General features: G+C 45.2%; 19 non-coding genes across 19 annotated transcripts; all 19 read right to left on the reverse strand.

Annotated features, from left to right (window-relative positions):
- Window positions 1–926: 926 nt before the first annotated feature.
- LOC141195315 (U2 spliceosomal RNA) lies at window positions 927–1,117 on the reverse strand. Its single transcript, XR_012267911.1, has one exon. It is a non-coding gene; the product is annotated as a U2 spliceosomal RNA (small nuclear RNA).
- A 1,123-nt stretch (window positions 1,118–2,240) lies between these two features.
- On the reverse strand, window positions 2,241–2,431 carry LOC141195316 (U2 spliceosomal RNA). Its single transcript, XR_012267912.1, has one exon. It is a non-coding gene; the product is annotated as a U2 spliceosomal RNA (small nuclear RNA).
- Window positions 2,432–3,552: 1,121 nt separating this feature from the next.
- On the reverse strand, window positions 3,553–3,743 carry LOC141196069 (U2 spliceosomal RNA). The gene has a single exon (XR_012268635.1). It is a non-coding gene; the product is annotated as a U2 spliceosomal RNA (small nuclear RNA).
- A 1,122-nt stretch (window positions 3,744–4,865) lies between these two features.
- LOC141195317 (U2 spliceosomal RNA) lies at window positions 4,866–5,056 on the reverse strand. Its single transcript, XR_012267913.1, has one exon. It is a non-coding gene; the product is annotated as a U2 spliceosomal RNA (small nuclear RNA).
- A 1,121-nt stretch (window positions 5,057–6,177) lies between these two features.
- LOC141195318 (U2 spliceosomal RNA) lies at window positions 6,178–6,368 on the reverse strand. Its single transcript, XR_012267914.1, has one exon. It is a non-coding gene; the product is annotated as a U2 spliceosomal RNA (small nuclear RNA).
- A 1,120-nt stretch (window positions 6,369–7,488) lies between these two features.
- On the reverse strand, window positions 7,489–7,679 carry LOC141195319 (U2 spliceosomal RNA). The gene has a single exon (XR_012267915.1). It is a non-coding gene; the product is annotated as a U2 spliceosomal RNA (small nuclear RNA).
- Window positions 7,680–8,799: 1,120 nt separating this feature from the next.
- On the reverse strand, window positions 8,800–8,990 carry LOC141195320 (U2 spliceosomal RNA). The gene has a single exon (XR_012267916.1). It is a non-coding gene; the product is annotated as a U2 spliceosomal RNA (small nuclear RNA).
- Window positions 8,991–10,113: 1,123 nt separating this feature from the next.
- Window positions 10,114–10,304, reverse strand: LOC141196025 (U2 spliceosomal RNA). The gene has a single exon (XR_012268594.1). It is a non-coding gene; the product is annotated as a U2 spliceosomal RNA (small nuclear RNA).
- A 1,121-nt stretch (window positions 10,305–11,425) lies between these two features.
- On the reverse strand, window positions 11,426–11,616 carry LOC141196507 (U2 spliceosomal RNA). The gene has a single exon (XR_012268943.1). It is a non-coding gene; the product is annotated as a U2 spliceosomal RNA (small nuclear RNA).
- A 1,121-nt stretch (window positions 11,617–12,737) lies between these two features.
- Window positions 12,738–12,928, reverse strand: LOC141196080 (U2 spliceosomal RNA). Its single transcript, XR_012268646.1, has one exon. It is a non-coding gene; the product is annotated as a U2 spliceosomal RNA (small nuclear RNA).
- Window positions 12,929–14,043: 1,115 nt separating this feature from the next.
- Window positions 14,044–14,234, reverse strand: LOC141195321 (U2 spliceosomal RNA). The gene has a single exon (XR_012267917.1). It is a non-coding gene; the product is annotated as a U2 spliceosomal RNA (small nuclear RNA).
- Window positions 14,235–15,354: 1,120 nt separating this feature from the next.
- On the reverse strand, window positions 15,355–15,545 carry LOC141195323 (U2 spliceosomal RNA). The gene has a single exon (XR_012267919.1). It is a non-coding gene; the product is annotated as a U2 spliceosomal RNA (small nuclear RNA).
- Window positions 15,546–16,668: 1,123 nt separating this feature from the next.
- On the reverse strand, window positions 16,669–16,859 carry LOC141195324 (U2 spliceosomal RNA). The gene has a single exon (XR_012267920.1). It is a non-coding gene; the product is annotated as a U2 spliceosomal RNA (small nuclear RNA).
- Window positions 16,860–17,978: 1,119 nt separating this feature from the next.
- LOC141195326 (U2 spliceosomal RNA) lies at window positions 17,979–18,169 on the reverse strand. Its single transcript, XR_012267921.1, has one exon. It is a non-coding gene; the product is annotated as a U2 spliceosomal RNA (small nuclear RNA).
- Window positions 18,170–19,292: 1,123 nt separating this feature from the next.
- LOC141195327 (U2 spliceosomal RNA) lies at window positions 19,293–19,483 on the reverse strand. The gene has a single exon (XR_012267922.1). It is a non-coding gene; the product is annotated as a U2 spliceosomal RNA (small nuclear RNA).
- A 1,121-nt stretch (window positions 19,484–20,604) lies between these two features.
- On the reverse strand, window positions 20,605–20,795 carry LOC141195328 (U2 spliceosomal RNA). The gene has a single exon (XR_012267923.1). It is a non-coding gene; the product is annotated as a U2 spliceosomal RNA (small nuclear RNA).
- Window positions 20,796–21,920: 1,125 nt separating this feature from the next.
- Window positions 21,921–22,111, reverse strand: LOC141195930 (U2 spliceosomal RNA). Its single transcript, XR_012268501.1, has one exon. It is a non-coding gene; the product is annotated as a U2 spliceosomal RNA (small nuclear RNA).
- Window positions 22,112–23,235: 1,124 nt separating this feature from the next.
- Window positions 23,236–23,426, reverse strand: LOC141195329 (U2 spliceosomal RNA). The gene has a single exon (XR_012267924.1). It is a non-coding gene; the product is annotated as a U2 spliceosomal RNA (small nuclear RNA).
- Window positions 23,427–24,547: 1,121 nt separating this feature from the next.
- On the reverse strand, window positions 24,548–24,738 carry LOC141195330 (U2 spliceosomal RNA). The gene has a single exon (XR_012267925.1). It is a non-coding gene; the product is annotated as a U2 spliceosomal RNA (small nuclear RNA).
- Window positions 24,739–25,786: the final 1,048 nt, after the last annotated feature.

The raw sequence follows: 25,786 nt of genomic DNA on the forward strand, positions 1-25,786 counted from the left end.
ACCCTCAACCCCCGGCTGTTCCCACCCGCCTCAACACCGTTGGAAGGGAGGAGAACCAATTAAGGCGGGGGGGGGGTGGAACGAGCAGCTGTCTACCCTTAGCAGGAGGGTTGCTGATTAATTACCTCTCCTGCTGCTGCTGCTGCTGGCTGTCCAGCAGCAGACTGAAGGTGGCTGCTGCTGTGCGCAGGTATATAAAGGCTCAGAGCCTATTATGACACGCGCAGCCAGCGTTCCATTGCCACATTCCGTCTACTGCAGGCGGGATACCTGGATGGCTGAATGTCACTGAGAAGCTCACAGAGACCGCCATAAGCAACAGTTTAAAAGAATGCCACAGACTAATCAACCAAACTTTTTGGGTTGGTTTCTCTTTTATAGTCTGCAGGCATTAAATGAAAGAAGTCAGTGTTCCAGCAGAGGGAGACAACGTTTCAGAAAAGACATTGTAGCAAACCAAAAAAGAAATTTTAAGCGCAGCAGAGTAACCAGCTCACATACCTGTTAGCTCAGGTGAGTTTAAAAGGCTGCTGTTGATAACAAGGGCATTTGCTAAATAGATGGTGTGTGTGCAACAATATACTGAAAGGTCAATTATATTGTGCAGCTTATCTCACCACCTGTAGTTATTTAGGTGAAAGCTCCAAAATGCTTGCCTAATATGTCTGTTTATCCAAAAGGAAGTATAGAGGGAGAGCTAGATAGATAGCATTGCATTACATTACATTACATGGCAATGCAATGCACAGTTGCTGAAGTTGAACCAAAATGAGCTTGTCATCTGGCTTCTGCAACTTTTAACATGAAAAATCCAATGAGGAGAAGAAAAGCAAAGCCAAAGAGTCCATCCCAAAATCCGACAAACAAGCAAAATGAACAAAAAGCATTGAATTCAATTCTTTCTGATTTTAGAAACTGCATTAAAGAAGGGGTGCACCGGTCCTGGAGATACTGCAATACCAGGTCAATGCGTGGAGTGGACAGAGCAAGCTCTTTTTCCATCTCCCTGTTCTAAAAATCCATTTAATATATGGTCCCCAGATAGGGGACGTATCAGATATTAAACTGATAAGAACAGATACTACACTTGATCTTAGCCAAAAGGCCGAGAAGCGATAACCAGAATTGGTTTCCGACTACGGTGCCACCCAAGGATTCTGAAAAGTCCATTTGTGGAGATGGCCACCTGGACTCCCGTTAAGAAGACATGCTGTCAACCTCTAGATCCCTCACATGCCTGCACTTTTCGGCTTGCTGCTGCTGCAATCCACGCGTTTTAGATCTGCATAACTCCACCTCTTTTAGCACAGTACCCTCAACCCCCGGCTGTTCCCACCCGCCTCAACACCGTTGGAAGGGAGGAGAACCAATTAAGGCGGGGGGGTGGGGGTGGAACGAGCAGCTGTCTACCCTTAGCAGGAGGGTTGCTGATTAATTACCTCTCCTGCTGCTGCTGCTGCTGGCTGTCCAGCAGCAGACTGAAGGTGGCTGCTGCTGTGCGCAGGTATATAAAGGCTCAGAGCCTATTATGACACGCGCAGCCAGCGTTCCATTGCCACATTCCGTCTACTGCAGGCGAGATACCTGGATGGCTGAATGTCACTGAGAAGCTCACAGAGACCGCCATAAGCAACAGTTTAAAAGAATGCCACAGACTAATCAACCAAACTTTTTGGGTTGGTTTCTCTTTTATAGTCTGCAGGCATTAAATGAAAGAAGTCAGTGTTCCAGCAGAGGGAGACAACGTTTCAGAAAAGGCATTGTAGCAAACCAAAAAAGAAATTTTAAGCGCAGCAGAGTAACCAGCTCACATACCTGTTAGCTCAGGTGAGTTTAAAAGGCTGCTGTTGATAACAAGGGCATTTGCTAAATAGATGGTGTGTGTGCAACAATATACTGAAAGGTCAATTATATTGTGCAGCTTATCTCACCACCTGTAGTTATTTAGGTGAAAGCTCCAAAATGCTTGCCTAATATGTCTGTTTATCCAAAAGGAAGTATAGAGGGAGAGCTAGATAGATAGCATTGCATTACATTACATTACATGGCAATGCAATGCACAGTTGCTGAAGTTGAACCAAAATGAGCTTGTCATCTGGCTTCTGCAACTTTTAACATGAAAAATCCAATGAGGAGAAGAAAAGCAAAGCCAAAGAGTCCATCCCAAAATCCGACAAACAAGCAAAATGAACAAAAAGCATTGAATTCAATTCTTTCTGATTTTAGAAACTGCATTAAAGAAGGGGTGCACCGGTCCTGGAGATACTGCAATACCAGGTCAATGCGTGGAGTGGACAGAGCAAGCTCTTTTTCCATCTCCCTGTTCTAAAAATCCATTTAATATATGGTCCCCAGATAGGGGACGTATCAGATATTAAACTGATAAGAACAGATACTACACTTGATCTTAGCCAAAAGGCCGAGAAGCGATAACCAGAATTGCTTTCCGACTACGGTGCCACCCAAGGATTCTGAAAAGTTCATTTGTGGAGATGGCCACCTGGACTCCCGTTAAGAAGACATGCTGTCAACCTCTAGATCCCTCACATGCCTGCACTTTTCGGCTTGCTGCTGCTGCAATCCACGCGTTTTAGATCTGCATAACTCCACCTCTTTTAGCACAGTACCCTCAACCCCCGGCTGTTCCCACCCGCCTCAACACCGTTGGAAGGGAGGAGAACCAATTAAGGCGGGGGGGGGGGTGGAACGAGCAGCTGTCTACCCTTAGCAGGAGGGTTGCTGATTAATTACCTCTCCTGCTGCTGCTGCTGCTGGCTGTCCAGCAGCAGACTGAAGGTGGCTGCTGCTGTGCGCAGGTATATAAAGGCTCAGAGCCTATTATGACACGCGCAGCCAGCGTTCCATTGCCACATTCCGTCTACTGCAGGCGGGATACCTGGATGGCTGAATGTCACTGAGAAGCTCACAGAGACCGCCATAAGCAACAGTTTAAAAGAATGCCACAGACTAATCAACCAAACTTTTTGGGTTGGTTTCTCTTTTATAGTCTGCAGGCATTAAATGAAAGAAGTCAGTGTTCCAGCAGAGGGAGACAACGTTTCAGAAAAGGCATTGTAGCAAACCAAAAAAGAAATTTTAAGCGCAGCAGAGTAACCAGCTCACATACCTGTTAGCTCAGGTGAGTTTAAAAGGCTGCTGTTGATAACAAGGGCATTTGCTAAATAGATGGTGTGTGTGCAACAATATACTGAAAGGTCAATTATATTGTGCAGCTTATCTCACCACCTGTAGTTATTTAGGTGAAAGCTCCAAAATGCTTGCCTAATATGTCTGTTTATCCAAAAGGAAGTATAGAGGGAGAGCTAGATAGATAGCATTGCATTACATTACATTACATGGCAATGCAATGCACAGTTGCTGAAGTTGAACCAAAATGAGCTTGTCATCTGGCTTCTGCAACTTTTAACATGAAAAATCCAATGAGGAGAAGAAAAGCAAAGCCAAAGAGTCCATCCCAAAATCCGACAAACAAGCAAAATGAACAAAAAGCATTGAATTCAATTCTTTCTAGTTTTAGAAACTGCATTAAAGAAGGGGTGCACCGGTCCTGGAGATACTGCAATACCAGGTCAATGCGTGGAGTGGACAGAGCAAGCTCTTTTTCCATCTCCCTGTTCTAAAAATCCATTTAATATATGGTCCCCAGATAGGGGCCGTATCAGATATTAAACTGATAAGAACAGATACTACACTTGATCTTAGCCAAAAGGCCGAGAAGCGATAACCAGAATTGGTTTCCGACTACGGTGCCACCCAAGGATTCTGAAAAGTCCTTTTGTGGAGATGGCCACCTGGACTCCCGTTAAGAAGACATGCTGTCAACCTCTAGATCCCTCACATGCCTGCACTTTTCGGCTTGCTGCTGCTGCAATCCACGCGTTTTAGATCTGCATAACTCCACCTCTTTTAGCACAGTACCCTCAACCCCCGGCTGTTCCCACCCGCCTCAACACCGTTGGAAGGGAGGAGAACCAATTAAGGCGGGGGGGGGGGGTGGAACGAGCAGCTGTCTACCCTTAGCAGGAGGGTTGCTGATTAATTACCTCTCCTGCTGCTGCTGCTGCTGGCTGTCCAGCAGCAGACTGAAGGTGGCTGCTGCTGTGCGCAGGTATATAAAGGCTCAGAGCCTATTATGACACGCGCAGCCAGCGTTCCATTGCCACATTCCGTCTACTGCAGGCGGGATACCTGGATGGCTGAATGTCACTGAGAAGCTCACAGAGACCGCCATAAGCAACAGTTTAAAAGAATGCCACAGACTAATCAACCAAACTTTTTGGGTTGGTTTCTCTTTTATAGTCTGCAGGCATTAAATGAAAGAAGTCAGTATTCCAGCAGAGGGAGACAACGTTTCAGAAAAGGCATTGTAGCAAACCAAAAAAGAAATTTTAAGCGCAGCAGAGTAACCAGCTCACATACCTGTTAGCTCAGGTGAGTTTAAAAGGCTGCTGTTGATAACAAGGGCATTTGCTAAATAGATGGTGTGTGTGCAACAATATACTGAAAGGTCAATTATATTGTGCAGCTTATCTCACCACCTGTAGTTATTTAGGTGAAAGCTCCAAAATGCTTGCCTAATATGTCTGTTTATCCAAAAGGAAGTATAGAGGGAGAGCTAGATAGATAGCATTGCATTACATTACAATACATGGCAATGCAATGCACAGTTGCTGAAGTTGAACCAAAATGAGCTTGTCATCTGGCTTCTGCAACTTTTAACATGAAAAATCCAATGAGGAGAAGAAAAGCAAAGCCAAAGAGTCCATCCCAAAATCCGACAAACAAGCAAAATGAACAAAAAGCATTGAATTCAATTCTTTCTAGTTTTAGAAACTGCATTAAAGAAGGGGTGCACCGGTCCTGGAGATACTGCAATACCAGGTCAATGCGTGGAGTGGACAGAGCAAGCTCTTTTTCCATCTCCCTGTTCTAAAAATCCATTTAATATATGGTCCCCAGATAGGGGACGTATCAGATATTAAACTGATAAGAACAGATACTACACTTGATCTTAGCCAAAAGGCCGAGAAGCGATAACCAGAATTGGTTTCCGACTACGGTGCCACCCAAGGATTCTGAAAAGTCCTTTTGTGGAGATGGCCACCTGGACTCCCGTTAAGAAGACATGCTGTCAACCTCTAGATCCCTCACATGCCTGCACTTTTCGGCTTGCTGCTGCTGCAATCCACGCGTTTTAGATCTGCATAACTCCACCTCTTTTAGCACAGTACCCTCAACCCCCGGCTGTTCCCACCCGCCTCAACACCGTTGGAAGGGAGGAGAACCAATTAAGGCGGGGGGGGGGGTGGAACGAGCAGCTGTCTACCCTTAGCAGGAGGGTTGCTGATTAATTACCTCTCCTGCTGCTGCTGCTGCTGGCTGTCCAGCAGCAGACTGAAGGTGGCTGCTGCTGTGCGCAGGTATATAAAGGCTCAGAGCCTATTATGACACGCGCAGCCAGCGTTCCATTGCCACATTCCGTCTACTGCAGGCGGGATACCTGGATGGCTGAATGTCACTGAGAAGCTCACAGAGACCGCCATAAGCAACAGTTTAAAAGAATGCCACAGACTAATCAACCAAACTTTTTGGGTTGGTTTCTCTTTTATAGTCTGCAGGCATTAAATGAAAGAAGTCAGTGTTCCAGCAGAGGGAGACAACGTTTCAGAAAAGGCATTGTAGCAAACCAAAAAAGAAATTTTAAGCGCAGCAGAGTAACCAGCTCACATACCTGTTAGCTCAGGTGAGTTTAAAAGGCTGCTGTTGATAACAAGGGCATTTGCTAAATAGATGGTGTGTGTGCAACAATATACTGAAAGGTCAATTATATTGTGCAGCTTATCTCACCACCTGTAGTTATTTAGGTGAAAGCTCCAAAATGCTTGCCTAATATGTCTGTTTATCCAAAAGGAAGTATAGAGGGAGAGCTAGATAGATAGCATTGCATTACATTACATTACATGGCAATGCAATGCACAGTTGCTGAAGTTGAACCAAAATGAGCTTGTCATCTGGCTTCTGCAACTTTTAACATGAAAAATCCAATGAGGAGAAGAAAAGCAAAGCCAAAGAGTCCATCCCAAAATCCGACAAACAAGCAAAATGAACAAAAAGCATTGAATTCAATTCTTTCTGATTTTAGAAACTGCATTAAAGAAGGGGTGCACCGGTCCTGGAGATACTGCAATACCAGGTCAATGCGTGGAGTGGACAGAGCAAGCTCTTTTTCCATCTCCCTGTTCTAAAAATCCATTTAATATATGGTCCCCAGATAGGGGACGTATCAGATATTAAACTGATAAGAACAGATACTACACTTGATCTTAGCCAAAAGGCCGAGAAGCGATAACCAGAATTGGATTCCGACTACTGTGCCACCCAAGGATTCTGAAAAGTCCATTTGTGGAGATGGCCACCTGGACTCCCGTTAAGAAGACATGCTGTCAACCTCTAGATCCCTCACATGCCTGCACTTTTCGGCTTGCTGCTGCTGCTATCCACGCGTTTTAGATCTGCATAACTCCACCTCTTTTAGCACAGTACCCTCAACCCCCGGCTGTTCCCACCCGCCTCAACACCGTTGGAAGGGAGGAGAACCAATTAAGGCGGGGGGGGGGTGGAACGAGCAGCTGTCTACCCTTAGCAGGAGGGTTGCTGATTAATTACCTCTCCTGCTGCTGCTGCTGCTGGCTGTCCAGCAGCAGACTGAAGGTGGCTGCTGCTGTGCGCAGGTATATAAAGGCTCAGAGCCTATTATGACACGCGCAGCCAGCGTTCCATTGCCACATTCCGTCTACTGCAGGCGGGATACCTGGATGGCTGAATGTCACTGAGAAGCTCACAGAGACCGCCATAAGCAACAGTTTAAAAGAATGCCACAGACTAATCAACCAAACTTTTTGGGTTGGTTTCTCTTTTATAGTCTGCAGGCATTAAATGAAAGAAGTCAGTGTTCCAGAAGAGGGAGACAACGTTTCAGAAAAGGCATTGTAGCAAACCAAAAAAGAAATTTTAAGCGCAGCAGAGTAACCAGCTCACATACCTGTTAGCTCAGGTGAGTTTAAAAGGCTGCTGTTGATAACAAGGGCATTTGCTAAATAGATGGTGTGTGTGCAACAATATACTGAAAGGTCAATTATATTGTGCAGCTTATCTCACCACCTGTAGTTATTTAGGTGAAAGCTCCAAAATGCTTGCCTAATATGTCTGTTTATCCAAAAGGAAGTATAGAGGGAGAGCTAGATAGATAGCATTGCATTACATTACATTACATGGCAATGCAATGCACAGTTGCTGAAGTTGAACCAAAATGAGCTTGTCATCTGGCTTCTGCAACTTTTAACATGAAAAATCCAATGAGGAGAAGAAAAGCAAAGCCAAAGAGTCCATCCCAAAATCCGACAAACAAGCAAAATGAACAAAAAGCATTGAATTCAATTCTTTCTGATTTTAGAAACTGCATTAAAGAAGGGGTGCACCGGTCCTGGAGATACTGCAATACCAGGTCAATGCGTGGAGTGGACAGAGCAAGCTCTTTTTCCATCTCCCTGTTCTAAAAATCCATTTAATATATGGTCCCCAGATAGGGGACGTATCAGATATTAAACTGATAAGAACAGATACTACACTTGATCTTAGCCAAAAGGCCGAGAAGCGATAACCAGAATTGGATTCCGACTACTGTGCCACCCAAGGATTCTGAAAAGTCCATTTGTGGAGATGGCCACCTGGACTCCCGTTAAGAAGACATGCTGTCAACCTCTAGATCCCTCACATGCCTGCACTTTTCGGCTTGCTGCTGCTGCAATCCACGCGTTTTAGATCTGCATAACTCCACCTCTTTTAGCACAGTACCCTCAACCCCCGGCTGTTCCCACCCGCCTCAACACCGTTGGAAGGGAGGAGAACCAATTAAGGCGGGGGGGGGGTGGAACGAGCAGCTGTCTACCCTTAGCAGGAGGGTTGCTGATTAATTACCTCTCCTGCTGCTGCTGCTGCTGGCTGTCCAGCAGCAGACTGAAGGTGGCTGCTGCTGTGCGCAGGTATATAAAGGCTCAGAGCCTATTATGACACGCGCAGCCAGCGTTCCATTGCCACATTCCGTCTACTGCAGGCGGGATACCTGGATGACTGAATGTCACTGAGAAGCTCACAGAGACCGCCATAAGCAACAGTTTAAAAGAATGCCACAGACTAATCAACCAAACTTTTTGGGTTGGTTTCTCTTTTATAGTCTGCAGGCATTAAATGAAAGAAGTCAGTGTTCCAGCAGAGGGAGACAACGTTTCAGAAAAGGCATTGTAGCAAACCAAAAAAGAAATTTTAAGCGCAGCAGAGTAACCAGCTCACATACCTGTTAGCTCAGGTGAGTTTAAAAGGCTGCTGTTGATAACAAGGGCATTTGCTAAATAGATGGTGTGTGTGCAACAATATACTGAAAGGTCAATTATATTGTGCAGCTTATCTCACCACCTGTAGTTATTTAGTTGAAAGCTCCAAAATGCTTGCCTAATATGTCTGTTTATCCAAAAGGAAGTATAGAGGGAGAGCTAGATAGATAGCATTGCATTACATTACATTACATGGCAATGCAATGCACAGTTGCTGAAGTTGAACCAAAATGAGCTTGTCATCTGGCTTCTGCAACTTTTAACATGAAAAATCCAATGAGGAGAAGAAAAGCAAATCCAAAGAGTCCATCCCAAAATCCGACAAACAAGCAAAATGAACAAAAAGCATTGAATTCAATTCTTTCTGATTTTAGAAACTGCATTAAAGAAGGGGTGCACCGGTCCTGGAGATACTGCAATACCAGGTCAATGCGTGGAGTGGACAGAGCAAGCTCTTTTTCCATCTCCCTGTTCTAAAAATCCATTTAATATATGGTCCCCAGATAGGGGACGTATCAGATATTAAACTGATAAGAACAGATACTACACTTGATCTTAGCCAAAAGGCCGAGAAGCGATAACCAGAATTGGTTTCCGACTACGGTGCCACCCAAGGATTCTGAAAAGTCCATTTGTGGAGATGGCCACCTGGACTCCCGTTAAGAAGACATGCTGTCAACCTCTAGATCCCTCACATGCCTGCACTTTTCGGCTTGCTGCTGCTGCAATCCACGCGTTTTAGATCTGCATAACTCCACCTCTTTTAGAACAGTACCCTCAACCCCCGGCTGTTCCCACCCGCCTCAACACCGTTGGAAGGGAGGAGAACCAATTAAGGCGGGGGGGGGGGGGTGGAACGAGCAGCTGTCTACCCTTAGCAGGAGGGTTGCTGATTAATTACCTCTCCTGCTGCTGCTGCTGCTGGCTGTCCAGCAGCAGACTGAAGGTGGCTGCTGCTGTGCGCAGGTATATAAAGGCTCAGAGCCTATTATGACACGCGCAGCCAGCGTTCCATTGCCACATTCCGTCTACTGCAGGCGGGATACCTGGATGGCTGAATGTCACTGAGAAGCTCACAGAGACCGCCATAAGCAACAGTTTAAAAGAATGCCACAGACTAATCAACCAAACTTTTTGGGTTGGTTTCTCTTTTATAGTCTGCAGGCATTAAATGAAAGAAGTCAGTGTTCCAGCAGAGGGAGACAACGTTTCAGAAAAGGCATTGTAGCAAACCAAAAAAGAAATTTTAAGCGCAGCAGAGTAACCAGCTCACATACCTGTTAGCTCAGGTGAGTTTAAAAGGCTGCTGTTGATAACAAGGGCATTTGCTAAATAGATGGTGTGTGTGCAACAATATACTTAAAGGTCAATTATATTGTGCAGCTTATCTCACCACCTGTAGTTATTTAGGTGAAAGCTCCAAAATGCTTGCCTAATATGTCTGTTTATCCAAAAGGAAGTATAGAGGGAGAGCTAGATAGATAGCATTGCATTACATTACATTACATGGCAATGCAATGCACAGTTGCTGAAGTTGAACCAAAATGAGCTTGTCATCTGGCTTCTGCAACTTTTAACATGAAAAATCCAATGAGGAGAAGAAAAGCAAAGCCAAAGAGTCCATCCCAAAATCCGACAAACAAGCAAAATGAACAAAAAGCATTGAATTCAATTCTTTCTGATTTTAGAAACTGCATTAAAGAAGGGGTGCACCGGTCCTGGAGATACTGCAATACCAGGTCAATGCGTGGAGTGGACAGAGCAAGCTCTTTTTCCATCTCCCTGTTCTAAAAATCCATTTAATATATGGTCCCCAGATAGGGGACGTATCAGATATTAAACTGATAAGAACCGATACTACACTTGATCTTAGCCAAAAGGCCGAGAAGCGATAACCAGAATTGGTTTCCGACTACGGTGCCACCCAAGGATTCTGAAAAGTCCATTTGTGGAGATGGCCACCTGGACTCCCGTTAAGAAGACATGCTGTCAACATCTAGATCCCTCACATGCCTGCACTTTTCGGCTTGCTGCTACTGCAATCCACGCGTTTTAGATCTGCATAACTCCACCTCTTTTAGCACAGTACCCTCAACCCCCGGCTGTTCCCACCCGCCTCAACACCGTTGGAAGGGAGGAGAACCAATTAAGGCGGGGGGGGGGGTGGAACGAGCAGCTGTCTACCCTTAGCAGGAGGGTTGCTGATTAATTACCTCTCCTGCTGCTGCTGCTGCTGGCTGTCCAGCAGCAGACTGAAGGTGGCTGCTGCTGTGCGCAGGTATATAAAGGCTCAGAGCCTATTATGACACGCGCAGCCAGCGTTCCATTGCCACATTCCGTCTACTGCAGGCGGGATACCTGGATGGCTGAATGTCACTGAGAAGCTCACAGAGACCGCCATAAGCAACAGTTTAAAAGAATGCCACAGACTAATCAACCAAACTTTTTGGGTTGGTTTCTCTTTTATAGTCTGCAGGCATTAAATGAAAGAAGTCAGTGTTCCAGCAGAGGGAGACAACGTTTCAGAAAAGGCATTGTAGCAAACCAAAAAATAAATTTTAAGCGCAGCAGAGTAACCAGCTCACATACCTGTTAGCTCAGGTGAGTTTAAAAGGCTGCTGTTGATAACAAGGGCATTTGCTAAATAGATGGTGTGTGTGCAACAATATACTGAAAGGTCAATTATATTGTGCAGCTTATCTCACCACCTGTAGTTATTTAGGTGAAAGCTCCAAAATGCTTGCCTAATATGTCTGTTTATCCAAAAGGAAGTATAGAGGGAGAGCTAGATAGATAGCATTGCATTACATTACATTACATGGCAATGCAATGCACAGTTGCTGAAGTTGAACCAAAATGAGCTTGTCATCTGGCTTCTGCAACTTTTAACATGAAAAATCCAATGAGGAGAAGATAAGCAAAGCCAAAGAGTCCATCCCAAAATCCGACAAACAAGCAAAATGAACAAAAAGCATTGAATTCAATTCTTTCTGATTTTAGAAACTGCATTAAAGAAGGGGTGCACCGGTCCTGGAGATACTGCAATACCAGGTCAATGCGTGGAGTGGAAAGAGCAAGCTCTTTTTCCATCTCCCTGTTCTAAAAATCCATTTAATATATGGTCCCCAGATAGGGGACGTATCAGATATTAAACTGATAAGAACAGATACTACACTTGATCTTAGCCAAAAGGCCGAGAAGCGATAACCAGAATTGGTTTCCGACTACGGTGCCACCCAAGGATTCTGAAAAGTCCATTTGTGGAGATGGCCACCTGGACTCCCGTTAAGAAGACATGCTGTCAACCTCTAGATCCCTCACATGCCTGCACTTTTCGGCTTGCTGCTGCTGCAATCCACGCGTTTTAAATCTGCATAACTCCACCTCTTTTAGCACAGTACCCTCAACCCCCGGCTGTTCCCACCCGCCTCAACACCGTTGGAAGGGAGGAGAACCAATTAAGGCGGGGGGGGGGGTGGAACGAGCAGCTGTCTACCCTTAGCAGGAGGGTTGCTGATTAATTACCTCTCCTGCTGCTGCTGCTGCGGGCTGTCCAGCAGCAGACTGAAGGTGGCTGCTGCTGTGCGCAGGTATATAAAGGCTCAGAGCCTATTATGACACGCGCAGCCAGCGTTCCATTGCCACATTCCGTCTACTGCAGGCGGGATACCTGGATGGCTGAATGTCACTGAGAAGCTCACAGAGACCGCCATAAGCAACAGTTTAAAAGAATGCCACAGACTAATCAACCAAACTTTTTGGGTTGGTTTCTCTTTTATAGTCTGCAGGCATTAAATGAAAGAAGTCAGTGTTCCAGCAGAGGGAGACAACGTTTCAGAAAAGGCATTGTAGCAAACCAAAAAAGAAATTTTAAGCGCAGCAGAGTAACCAGCTCACATACCTGTTAGCTCAGGTGAGTTTAAAAGGCTGCTGTTGATAACAAGGGCATTTGCTAAATAGATGGTGTGTGTGCAACAATATACTGAAAGGTCAATTATATTGTGCAGCTTATCTCACCACCTGTAGTTATTTAGGTGAAAGCTCCAAAATGCTTGCCTAATATGTCTGTTTATCCAAAAGGAAGTATAGAGGGAGAGCTAGATAGATAGCATTGCATTACATTACATTACATGGCAATGCAATGCACAGTTGCTGAAGTTGAACCAAAATGAGCTTGTCATCTGGCTTCTGCAACTTTTAACATGAAAAATCCAATGAGGAGAAGAAAAGCAAAGCCAAAGAGTCCATCCCAAAATCCGACAAACAAGCAAAATGAACAAAAAGCATTGAATTCAATTCTTTCTGATTTTAGAAACTGCATTAAAGAAGGGGTGCACCGGTCCTGGAGATACTGCAATACCAGGTCAATGCGTGGAGTGGACAGAGCAAGCTCTTTTTCCATCTCCCTGTTCTAAAAATCCATTTAATATATGGTCCCCAGATAGGGTACGTATCAGATATTAAACTGATAAGAACAGATACTACACTTGATCTTAGCCAAAAGGCCGAGAAGCGATAACCAGAATTGGTTTCCGACTACGGTGCCACCCAAGGATTCTGAAAAGTCCATTTGTGGAGATGGCCACCTGGACTCCCGTTAAGAAGACATGCTGTCAACCTCTAGATCCCTCACATGCCTGCACTTTTCGGCTTGCTGCTGCTGCAATCCACGCGTTTTAGATCTGCATAACTCCACCTCTTTTAGCACAGTACCCTCAACCCCCGGCTGTTCCCACCCGCCTCAACACCGTTGGAAGGGAGGAGAACCAATTAAGGCGGGGGGGGGGGTGGAACGAGCAGCTGTCTACCCTTAGCAGGAGGGTTGCTGATTAATTACCTCTCCAGCTGCTGCTGGCTGTCCAGCAGCAGACTGAAGGTGGCTGCTGCTGTGCGCAGGTATATAAAGGCTCAGAGCCTATTATGACACGCGCAGCCAGCGTTCCATTGCCACATTCCGTCTACTGCAGGCGGGATACCTGGATGGCTGAATGTCACTGAGAAGCTCACAGAGACCGCCATAAGCAACAGTTTAAAAGAATGCCACAGACTAATCAACCAAACTTTTTGGGTTGGTTTCTCTTTTATAGTCTGCAGGCATTAAATGAAAGAAGTCAGTGTTCCAGCAGAGGGAGACAACGTTTCAGAAAAGGCATTGTAGCAAACCAAAAAAGAAATTTTAAGCGCAGCAGAGTAACCAGCTCACATACCTGTTAGCTCAGGTGAGTTTAAAAGGCTGCTGTTGATAACAAGGGCATTTGCTAAATAGATGGTGTGTGTGCAACAATATACTGAAAGGTCAATTATATTGTGCAGCTTATCTCACCACCTGTAGTTATTTAGGTGAAAGCTCCAAAATGCTTGCCTAATATGTCTGTTTATCCAAAAGGAAGTATAGAGGGAGAGCTAGATAGATAGCATTGCATTACATTACATTACATGGCAATGCAATGCACAGTTGCTGAAGTTGAACCAAAATGAGCTTGTCATCTGGCTTCTGCAACTTTTAACATGAAAAATCCAATGAGGAGAAGAAAAGCAAAGCCAAAGAGTCCATCCCAAAATCCGACAAACAAGCAAAATGAACAAAAAGCATTGAATTCAATTCTTTCTGATTTTAGAAACTGCATTAAAGAAGGGGTGCACCGGTCCTGGAGATACTGCAATACCAGGTCAATGCGTGGAGTGGACAGAGCAAGCTCTTTTTCCATCTCCCTGTTCTAAAAATCCATTTAATATATGGTCCCCAGATAGGGGACGTATCAGATATTAAACTGATAAGAACAGATACTACACTTGATCTTAGCCAAAAGGCCGAGAAGCGATAACCAGAATTGGTTTCCGACTACGGTGCCACCCAAGGATTCTGAAAAGTCCATTTGTGGAGATGGCCACCTGGACTCCCGTTAAGAAGACATGCTGTCAACCTCTAGATCCCTCACATGCCTGCACTTTTCGGCTTGCTGCTGCTGCAATCCACGCGTTTTAGATCTGCATAACTCCACCTCTTTTAGCACAGTACCCTCAACCCCCGGCTGTTCCCACCCGCCTCAACACCGTTGGAAGGGAGGAGAACCAATTAAGGCGGGGGGGGGGTGGAACGAGCAGCTGTCTACCCTTAGCAGGAGGGTTGCTGATTAATTACCTCTCCTGCTGCTGCTGCTGCTGGCTGTCCAGCAGCAGACTGAAGGTGGCTGCTGCTGTGCGCAGGTATATAAAGGCTCAGAGCCTATTATGACACGCGCAGCCAGCATTCCATTGCCACATTCCGTCTACTGCAGGCGGGATACCTGGATGGCTGAATGTCACTGAGAAGCTCACAGAGACCGCCATAAGCAACAGTTTAAAAGAATGCCACAGACTAATCAACCAAACTTTTTGGGTTGGTTTCTCTTTTATAGTCTGCAGGCATTAAATGAAAGAAGTCAGTGTTCCAGCAGAGGGAGACAACGTTTCAGAAAAGGCATTGTAGCAAACCAAAAAAGAAATTTTAAGCGCAGCAGAGTAACCAGCTCACATACCTGTTAGCTCAGGTGAGTTTAAAAGGCTGCTGTTGATAACAAGGGCATTTGCTAAATAGATGGTGTGTGTGCAACAATATACTGAAAGGCCAATTATATTGTGCAGCTTATCTCACCACCTGTAGTTATTTAGGTGAAAGCTCCAAAATGCTTGCCTAATATGTCTGTTTATCCAAAAGGAAGTATAGAGGGAGAGCTAGATAGATAGCATTGCATTACATTACATTACATGGCAATGCAATGCACAGTTGCTGAAGTTGAACCAAAATGAGCTTGTCATCTGGCTTCTGCAACTTTTAACATGAAAAATCCAATGAGGAGAAGAAAAGCAAAGCCAAAGAGTCCATCCCAAAATCCGACAAACAAGCAAAATGAACAAAAAGCATTGAATTCAATTCTTTCTGATTTTAGAAACTGCATTAAAGAAGGGGTGCACCGGTCCTGGAGATACTGCAATACCAGGTCAATGCGTGGAGTGGACAGAGCAAGCTCTTTTTCCATCTCCCTGTTCTAAAAATCCATTTAATATATGGTCCCCAGATAGGGGACGTATCAGATATTAAACTGATAAGAACAGATACTACACTTGATCTTAGCCAAAAGGCCGAGAAGCGATAACCAGAATTGGTTTCCAACTACGGTGCCACCCAAGGATTCTGAAAAGTCCATTTGTGGAGATGGCCACCTGGACTCCCGTTAAGAAGACATGCTGTCAACCTCTAGATCCCTCACATGCCTGCACTTTTCGGCTTGCTGCTGCTGCAATCCACGCGTTTTAGATCTGCATAACTCCACCTCTTTTAGCACAGTACCCTCAACCCCCGGCTGTTCCCACCCGCCTCAACACCGTTGGAAGGGAGGAGAACCAATTAAGGCGGGGGGGGGGGGGTGGAACGAGCAGCTGTCTACCCTTAGCAGGAGGGTTGCTGATTAATTACCTCTCCTGCTGCTGCTGCTGCTGGCTGTCCAGCAGCAGACTGAAGGTGGCTGCTGCTGTGCGCAGGTATATAAAGGCTCAGAGCCTATTATGACACGCGCAGCCAGCGTTCCATTGCCACATTCCGTCTACTGCAGGCGGGATACCTGGATGGCTGAATGTCACTGAGAAGCTCACAGAGACCGCCATAAGCAACAGTTTAAAAGAATGCCACAGACTAATCAACCAAACTTTTTGGGTTGGTTTCTCTTTTATAGTCTGCAGGCATTAAATGAAAGAAGTCAGTGTTCCAGCAGAGGGAGACAACGTTTCAGAAAAGGCATTGTAGCAAACCAAAAAAGAAATTTTAAGCGCAGCAGAGTAACCAGCTCACATACCTGTTAGCTCAGGTGAGTTTAAAAGGCTGCTGTTGATAACAAGGGCATTTGCTAAATAGATGGTGTGTGTGCAACAATATACTGAAAGGTCAATTATATTGTGCAGCTTATCTCACCACCTGTAGTTATTTAGGTGAAAGCTCCAAAATGCTTGCCTAATATGTCTGTTTATCCAAAAGGAAGTATAGAGGGAGAGCTAGATAGATAGCATTGCATTACATTACATTACATGGCAATGCAATGCACAGTTGCTGAAGTTGAACCAAAATGAGCTTGTCATCTGGCTTCTGCAACTTTTAACATGAAAAATCCAATGAGGAGAAGAAAAGCAAAGCCAAAGAGTCCATCCCAAAATCCGACAAACAAGCAAAATGAACAAAAAGCATTGAATTCAATTCTTTCTGATTTTAGAAACTGCATTAAAGAAGGGGTGCACCGGTCCTGGAGATACTGCAATACCAGGTCAATGCGTGGAGTGGACAGAGCAAGCTCTTTTTCCATCTCCCTGTTCTAAAAATCCATTTAATATATGGTCCCCAGATAGGGGACGTATCAGATATTAAACTGATAAGAACAGATACTACACTTGATCTTAGCCAAAAGGCCGAGAAGCGATAACCAGAATTGGTTTCCGACTACGGTGCCACCCAAGGATTCTGAAAAGTCCATTTGTGGAGATGGCCACCTGGACTCCCGTTAAGAAGACATGCTGTCAACCTCTAGATCCCTCACATGCCTGCACTTTTCGGCTTGCTGCTGCTGCAATCCACGCGTTTTAGATCTGCATAACTCCACCTCTTTTAGCACAGTACCCTCAACCCCCGGCTGTTCCCACCCGCCTCAACACCGTTGGAAGGGAGGAGAACCAATTAAGGCGGGGGGGGGGGGGGGTGGAACGAGCAGCTGTCTACCCTTAGCAGGAGGGTTGCTGATTAATTACCTCTCCTGCTGCTGCTGGCTGTCCAGCAGCAGACTGAAGGTGGCTGCTGCTGTGCGCAGGTATATAAAGGCTCAGAGCCTATTATGACACGCGCAGCCAGCATTCCATTGCCACATTCCGTCTACTGCAGGCGGGATACCTGGATGGCTGAATGTCACTGAGAAGCTCACAGAGACCGCCATAAGCAACAGTTTAAAAGAATGCCACAGACTAATCAACCAAACTTTTTGGGTTGGTTTCTCTTTTATAGTCTGCAGGCATTAAATGAAAGAAGTCAGTGTTCCAGCAGAGGGAGACAACGTTTCAGAAAAGGCATTGTAGCAAACCAAAAAAGAAATTTTAAGCGCAGCAGAGTAACCAGCTCACATACCTGTTAGCTCAGGTGAGTTTAAAAGGCTGCTGTTGATAACAAGGGCATTTGCTAAATAGATGGTGTGTGTGCAACAATATACTGAAAGGCCAATTATATTGTGCAGCTTATCTCACCACCTGTAGTTATTTAGGTGAAAGCTCCAAAATGCTTGCCTAATATGTCTGTTTATCCAAAAGGAAGTATAGAGGGAGAGCTAGATAGATAGCATTGCATTACATTACATTACATGGCAATGCAATGCACAGTTGCTGAAGTTGAACCAAAATGAGCTTGTCATCTGGCTTCTGCAACTTTTAACATGAAAAATCCAATGAGGAGAAGAAAAGCAAAGCCAAAGAGTCCATCCCAAAATCCGACAAACAAGCAAAATGAACAAAAAGCATTGAATTCAATTCTTTCTGATTTTAGAAACTGCATTAAAGAAGGGGTGCACCGGTCCTGGAGATACTGCAATACCAGGTCAATGCGTGGAGTGGACAGAGCAAGCTCTTTTTCCATCTCCCTGTTCTAAAAATCCATTTAATATATGGTCCCCAGATAGGGGACGTATCAGATATTAAACTGATAAGAACAGATACTACACTTGATCTTAGCCAAAAGGCCGAGAAGCGATAACCAGAATTGGTTTCCAACTACGGTGCCACCCAAGGATTCTGAAAAGTCCATTTGTGGAGATGGCCACCTGGACTCCCGTTAAGAAGACATGCTGTCAACCTCTAGATCCCTCACATGCCTGCACTTTTCGGCTTGCTGCTGCTGCAATCCACGCGTTTTAGATCTGCATAACTCCACCTCTTTTAGCACAGTACCCTCAACCCCCGGCTGTTCCCACCCGCCTCAACACCGTTGGAAGGGAGGAGAACCAATTAAGGCGGGGGGGGGGGGGTGGAATGAGCAGCTGTCTACCCTTAGCAGGAGGGTTGCTGATTAATTACCTCTCCTGCTGCTGCTGCTGCTGGCTGTCCAGCAGCAGACTGAAGGTGGCTGCTGCTGTGCGCAGGTATATAAAGGCTCAGAGCCTATTATGACACGCGCAGCCAGCGTTCCATTGCCACATTCTGTCTACTGCAGGCGGGATACCTGGATGGCTGAATGTCACTGAGAAGCTCACAGAGACCGCCATAAGCAACAGTTTAAAAGAATGCCACAGACTAATCAACCAAACTTTTTGGGTTGGTTTCTCTTTTATAGTCTGCAGGCATTAAATGAAAGAAGTCAGTGTTCCAGCAGAGGGAGACAACGTTTCAGAAAAGGCATTGTAGCAAACCAAAAAAGAAATTTTAAGCGCAGCAGAGTAACCAGCTCACATACCTGTTAGCTCAGGTGAGTTTAAAAGGCTGCTGATGATAACAAGGGCATTTGCTAAATAGATGGTGTGTGTGCAACAATATACTGAAAGGTCAATTATATTGTGCAGCTTATCTCACCACCTGTAGTTATTTAGGTGAAAGCTCCAAAATGCTTGCCTAAAATGTCTGTTTATCCAAAAGGAAGTATAGAGGGAGAGCTAGATAGATAGCATTGCATTACATTACATTACATGGCAATGCAATGCACAGTTGCTGAAGTTGAACCAAAATGAGCTTGTCATCTGGCTTCTGCAACTTTTAACATGAAAAATCCAATGAGGAGAAGAAAAGCAAAGCCAAAGAGTCCATCCCAAAATCCGACAAACAAGCAAAATGAACAAAAAGCATTGAATTCAATTCTTTCTGATTTTAGAAACTGCATTAAAGAAGGGGTGCACCGGTCCTGGAGATACTGCAATACCAGGTCAATGCGTGGAGTGGACAGAGCAAGCTCTTTTTCCATCTCCCTGTTCTAAAAATCCATTTAATATATGGTCCCCAGATAGGGGACGTATCAGATATTAAACTGATAAGAACAGATACTACACTTGATCTTAGCCAAAAGGCCGAGAAGCGATAACCAGAATTGGTTTCCGACTACGGTGCCACCCAAGGATTCTGAAAAGTCCATTTGTGGAGATGGCCACCTGGACTCCCGTTAAGAAGACATGCTGTCAACCTCTAGATCCCTCACATGCCTGCACTTTTCGGCTTGCTGCTGCTGCAATCCACGCGTTTTAGATCTGCATAACTCCACCTCTTTTAGCACAGTACCCTCAACCCCCGGCTGTTCCCACCCGCCTCAACACCGTTGGAAGGGAGGAGAACCAATTAAGGCGGGGGGGGGGGTGGAACGAGCAGCTGTCTACCCTTAGCAGGAGGGTTGCTGATTAATTACCTCTCCTGCTGCTGCTGCTGCTGGCTGTCCAGCAGCAGACTGAAGGTGGCTGCTGCTGTGCGCAGGTATATAAAGGCTCAGAGCCTATTATGACACGCGCAGCCAGCGTTCCATTGCCACATTCCGTCTACTGCAGGCGGGATACCTGGATGGCTGAATGTCACTGAGAAGCTCACAGAGACCGCCATAAGCAACAGTTTAAAAGAATGCCACAGACTAATCAACCAAACTTTTTGGGTTGGTTTCTCTTTTATAGTCTGCAGGCATTAAATGAAAGAAGTCAGTGTTCCAGCAGAGGGAGACAACGTTTCAGAAAAGGCATTGTAGCAAACCAAAAAAGAAATTTTAAGCTCAGCAGAGTAACCAGCTCACATACCTGTTAGCTCAGGTGAGTTTAAAAGGCTGCTGTTGATAACAAGGGCATTTGCTAAATAGATGGTGTGTGTGCAACAATATACTGAAAGGTCAATTATATTGTGCAGCTTATCTCACCACCTGTAGTTATTTAGGTGAAAGCTCCAAAATGCTTGCCTAATATGTCTGTTTATCCAAAAGGAAGTATAGAGGGAGAGCTAGATAGATAGCATTGCATTACATTACATTACATGGCAATGCAATGCACAGTTGCTGAAGTTGAACCAAAATGAGCTTGTCATCTGGCTTCTGCAACTTTTAACATGAAAAATCCAATGAGGAGAAGAAAAGCAAAGCCAAAGAGTCCATCCCAAAATCCGACAAACAAGCAAAATGAACAAAAAGCATTGAATTCAATTCTTTCTGATTTTAGAAACTGCATTAAAGAAGGGGTGCACCGGTCCTGGAGATACTGCAATACCAGGTCAATGCGTGGAGTGGACAGAGCAAGCTCTTTTTCCATCTCCCTGTTCTAAAAATCCATTTAATATATGGTCCCCAGATAGGGGACGTATCAGATATTAAACTGATAAGAACAGATACTACACTTGATCTTAGCCAAAAGGCCGAGAAGCGATAACCAGAATTGGTTTCCGACTACGGTGCCACCCAAGGATTCTGAAAAGTCCATTTGTGGAGATGGCCACCTGGACTCCCGTTAAGAAGACATGCTGTCAACCTCTAGATCCCTCACATGCCTGCACTTTTCGGCTTGCTGCTGCTGCAATCCACGCGTTTTAGATCTGCATAACTCCACCTCTTTTAGCACAGTACCCTCAACCCCCGGCTGTTCCCACCCGCCTCAACACCGTTGGAAGGGAGGAGAACCAATTAAGGCGGGGGGGGGGGGGGGTGGAACGAGCAGCTGTCTACCCTTAGCAGGAGGGTTGCTGATTAATTACCTCTCCTGCTGCTGCTGCTGCTGGCTGTCCAGCAGCAGACTGAAGGTGGCTGCTGCTGTGCGCAGGTATATAAAGGCTCAGAGCCTATTATGACACGCGCAGCCAGCGTTCCATTGCCACATTCCGTCTACTGCAGGCGGGATACCTGGATGGCTGAATGTCACTGAGAAGCTCACAGAGACCGCCATAAGCAACAGTTTAAAAGAATGCCACAGACTAATCAACCAAACTTTTTGGGTTGGTTTCTCTTTTATAGTCTGCAGGCATTAAATGAAAGAAGTCAGTGTTGCAGCAGAGGGAGACAACGTTTCAGAAAAGGCATTGTAGCAAACCAAAAAAGAAATTTTAAGCGCAGCAGAGTAACCAGCTCACATACCTGTTAGCTCAGGTGAGTTTAAAAGGCTGCTGTTGATAACAAGGGCATTTGCTAAATAGATGGTGTGTGTGCAACAATATACTGAAAGGTCAATTATATTGTGCAGCTTATCTCACCACCTGTAGTTATTTAGGTGAAAGCTCCAAAATGCTTGCCTAATATGTCTGTTTATCCAAAAGGAAGTATAGAGGGAGAGCTAGATAGATAGCATTGCATTACATTACATTACATGGCAATGCAATGCACAGTTGCTGAAGTTGAACCAAAATGAGCTTGTCATCTGGCTTCTGCAACTTTTAACATGAAAAATCCAATGAGGAGAAGAAAAGCAAAGCCAAAGAGTCCATCCCAAAATCCGACAAACAAGCAAAATGAACAAAAAGCATTGAATTCAATTCTTTCTGATTTTAGAAACTGCATTAAAGAAGGGGTGCACCGGTCCTGGAGATACTGCAATACCAGGTCAATGCGTGGAGTGGACAGAGCAAGCTCTTTTTCTATCTCCCTGTTCTAAAAATCCATTTAATATATGGTCCCCAGATAGGGGACGTATCAGATATTAAACTGATAAGAACAGATACTACACTTGATCTTAGCCAAAAGGCCGAGAAGCGATAACCAGAATTGGTTTCCGACTACGGTGCCACCCAAGGATTCTGAAAAGTCCATTTGTGGAGATGGCCACCTGGACTCCCGTTAAGAAGACATGCTGTCAACCTCTAGATCCCTCACATGCCTGCACTTTTCGGCTTGCTGCTGCTGCAATCCACGCGTTTTAGATCTGCATAACTCCACCTCTTTTAGCACAGTACCCTCAACCCCCGGCTGTTCCCACCCGCCTCAACACCGTTGGAAGGGAGAAGAACCAATTAAGGCGGGGGGGGGGGGGGTGGAACGAGCAGCTGTCTACCCTTAGCAGGAGGGTTGCTGATTAATTACCTCTCCTGCTGCTGCTGCTGCTGGCTGTCCAGCAGCAGACTGAAGGTGGCTGCTGCTGTGCGCAGGTATATAAAGGCTCAGAGCCTATTATGACACGCGCAGCCAGTGTTCCATTGCCACATTCCGTCTACTGCAGGCGGGATACCTGGATGGCTGAATGTCACTGAGAAGCTCACAGAGACCGCCATAAGCAACAGTTTAAAAGAATGCCACAGACTAATCAACCAAACTTTTTGGGTTGGCTTCTCTTTTATAGTCTGCAGGCATTAAATGAATGAAGTCAGTGTTCCAGCAGAGGGAGACAACGTTTCAGAAAAGGCATTGTAGCAAACCAAAAAAGAAATTTTAAGCGCAGCAGAGTAACCAGCTCACATACCTGTTAGCTCAGGTGAGTTTAAAAGGCTGCTGTTGATAACAAGGGCATTTGCTAAATAGATGGTGTGTGTGCAACAATATACTGAAAGGTCAATTATATTGTGCAGCTTATCTCACCACCTGTAGTTATTTAGGTGAAAGCTCCAAAATGCTTGCCTAATATGTCTGTTTATCCAAAAGGAAGTATAGAGGGAGAGCTAGATAGATAGCATTGCATTACATTACATTACATGGCAATGCAATGCACAGTTGCTGAAGTTGAACCAAAATGAGCTTGTCATCTGGCTTCTGCAACTTTTAACATGAAAAATCCAATGAGGAGAAGAAAAGCAAAGCCAAAGAGTCCATCCCAAAATCCGACAAACAAGCAAAATGAACAAAAAGCATTGAATTCAATTCTTTCTGATTTTAGAAACTGCATTAAAGAAGGGGTGCACCGGTCCTGGAGATACTGCAATACCAGGTCAATGCGTGGAGTGGACAGAGCAAGCTCTTTTTCCATCTCCCTGTTCTAAAAATCCATTTAATATATGGTCCCCAGATAGGGGACGTATCAGATATTAAACTGATAAGAACAGATACTACACTTGATCTTAGCCAAAAGGCCGAGAAGCGATAACCAGAATTGGTTTCCGACTACGGTGCCACCCAAGGATTCTGAAAAGTCCATTTGTGGAGATGGCCACCTGGACTCCCGTTAAGAAGACATGCTGTCAACCTCTAGATCCCTCACATGCCTGCACTTTTCGGCTTGCTGCTGCTGCAATCCACGCGTTTTAGATCTGCATAACTCCACCTCTTTTAGCACAGTACCCTCAACCCCCGGCTGTTCCCACCCGCCTCAACACCGTTGGAAGGGAGGAGAACCAATTAAGGCGGGGGGGGGGGTGGAACGAGCAGCTGTCTACCCTTAGCAGGAGGGTTGCTGATTAATTACCTCTCCTGCTGCTGCTGCTGCTGGCTGTCCAGCAGCAGACTGAAGGTGGCTGCTGCTGTGCGCAGGTATATAAAGGCTCAGAGCCTATTATGACACGCGCAGCCAGCGTTCCATTGCCACATTCCGTCTACTGCAGGCGGGATACCTGGATGGCTGAATGTCACTGAGAAGCTCACAGAGACCGCCATAAGCAACAGTTTAAAAGAATGCCACAGACTAATCAACCAAACTTTTTGGGTTGGTTTCTCTTTTATAGTCTGCAGGCATTAAATGAAAGAAGTCAGTGTTCCAGCAGAGGGAGACAACGTTTCAGAAAAGGCATTGTAGCAAACCAAAAAAGAAATTTTAAGCTCAGCAGAGTAACCAGCTCACATACCTGTTAGCTCAGGTGAGTTTAAAAGGCTGCTGTTGATAACAAGGGCATTTGCTAAATAGATGGTGTGTGTGCAACAATATACTGAAAGGTCAATTATATTGTGCAGCTTATCTCACCACCTGTAGTTATTTAGGTGAAAGCTCCAAAATGCTTGCCTAATATGTCTGTTTATCCAAAAGGAAGTATAGAGGGAGAGCTAGATAGATAGCATTGCATTACATTACATTACATGGCAATGCAATGCACAGTTGCTGAAGTTGAACCAAAATGAGCTTGTCATCTGGCTTCTGCAACTTTTAACATGAAAAATCCAATGAGGAGAAGAAAAGCAAAGCCAAAGAGTCCATCCCAAAATCCGACAAACAAGCAAAATGAACAAAAAGCATTGAATTCAATTCTTTCTGATTTTAGAAACTGCATTAAAGAAGGGGTGCACCGGTCCTGGAGATACTGCAATACCAGGTCAATGCGTGGAGTGGACAGAGCAAGCTCTTTTTCCATCTCCCTGTTCTAAAAATCCATTTAATATATGGTCCCCAGATAGGGGACGTATCAGATATTAAACTGATAAGAACAGATACTACACTTGATCTTAGCCAAAAGGCCGAGAAGCGATAACCAGAATTGGTTTCCGACTACGGTGCCACCCAAGGATTCTGAAAAGTCCATTTGTGGAGATGGCCACCTGGACTCCCGTTAAGAAGACATGCTGTCAACCTCTAGATCCCTCACATGCCTGCACTTTTCGGCTTGCTGCTGCTGCAATCCACGCGTTTTAGATCTGCATAACTCCACCTCTTTTAGCACAGTACCCTCAACCCCCGGCTGTTCCCACCCGCCTCAACACCGTTGGAAGGGAGGAGAACCAATTAAGGCGGGGGGGGGGGAGGTGGAACGAGCAGCTGTCTACCCTTAGCAGGAGGGTTGCTGATTAATTACCTCTCCTGCTGCTGCTGCTGCTGGCTGTCCAGCAGCAGACTGAAGGTGGCTGCTGCTGTGCGCAGGTATATAAAGGCTCAGAGCCTATTATGACACGCGCAGCCAGCGTTCCATTGCCACATTCCGTCTACTGCAGGCGGGATACCTGGATGGCTGAATGTCACTGAGAAGCTCACAGAGACCGCCATAAGCAACAGTTTAAAAGAATGCCACAGACTAATCAACCAAACTTTTTGGGTTGGTTTCTCTTTTATAGTCTGCAGGCATTAAATGAAAGAAGTCAGTGTTGCAGCAGAGGGAGACAACGTTTCAGAAAAGGCATTGTAGCAAACCAAAAAAGAAATTTTAAGCGCAGCAGAGTAACCAGCTCACATACCTGTTAGCTCAGGTGAGTTTAAAAGGCTGCTGTTGATAACAAGGGCATTTGCTAAATAGATGGTGTGTGTGCAACAATATACTGAAAGGTCAATTATATTGTGCAGCTTATCTCACCACCTGTAGTTATTTAGGTGAAAGCTCCAAAATGCTTGCCTAATATGTCTGTTTATCCAAAAGGAAGTATAGAGGGAGAGCTAGATAGATAGCATTGCATTACATTACATTACATGGCAATGCAATGCACAGTTGCTGAAGTTGAACCAAAATGAGCTTGTCATCTGGCTTCTGCAACTTTTAACATGAAAAATCCAATGAGGAGAAGAAAAGCAAAGCCAAAGAGTCCATCC

This window comes from Phyllobates terribilis, unplaced genomic scaffold (assembly GCF_046119375.1).
Source record: "Phyllobates terribilis strain yellow unplaced genomic scaffold, ASM4611937v1 Scaffold_74__1_contigs__length_7073193, whole genome shotgun sequence".
NCBI classification, from domain to species: Eukaryota; Metazoa; Chordata; class Amphibia; order Anura; family Dendrobatidae; genus Phyllobates; species Phyllobates terribilis.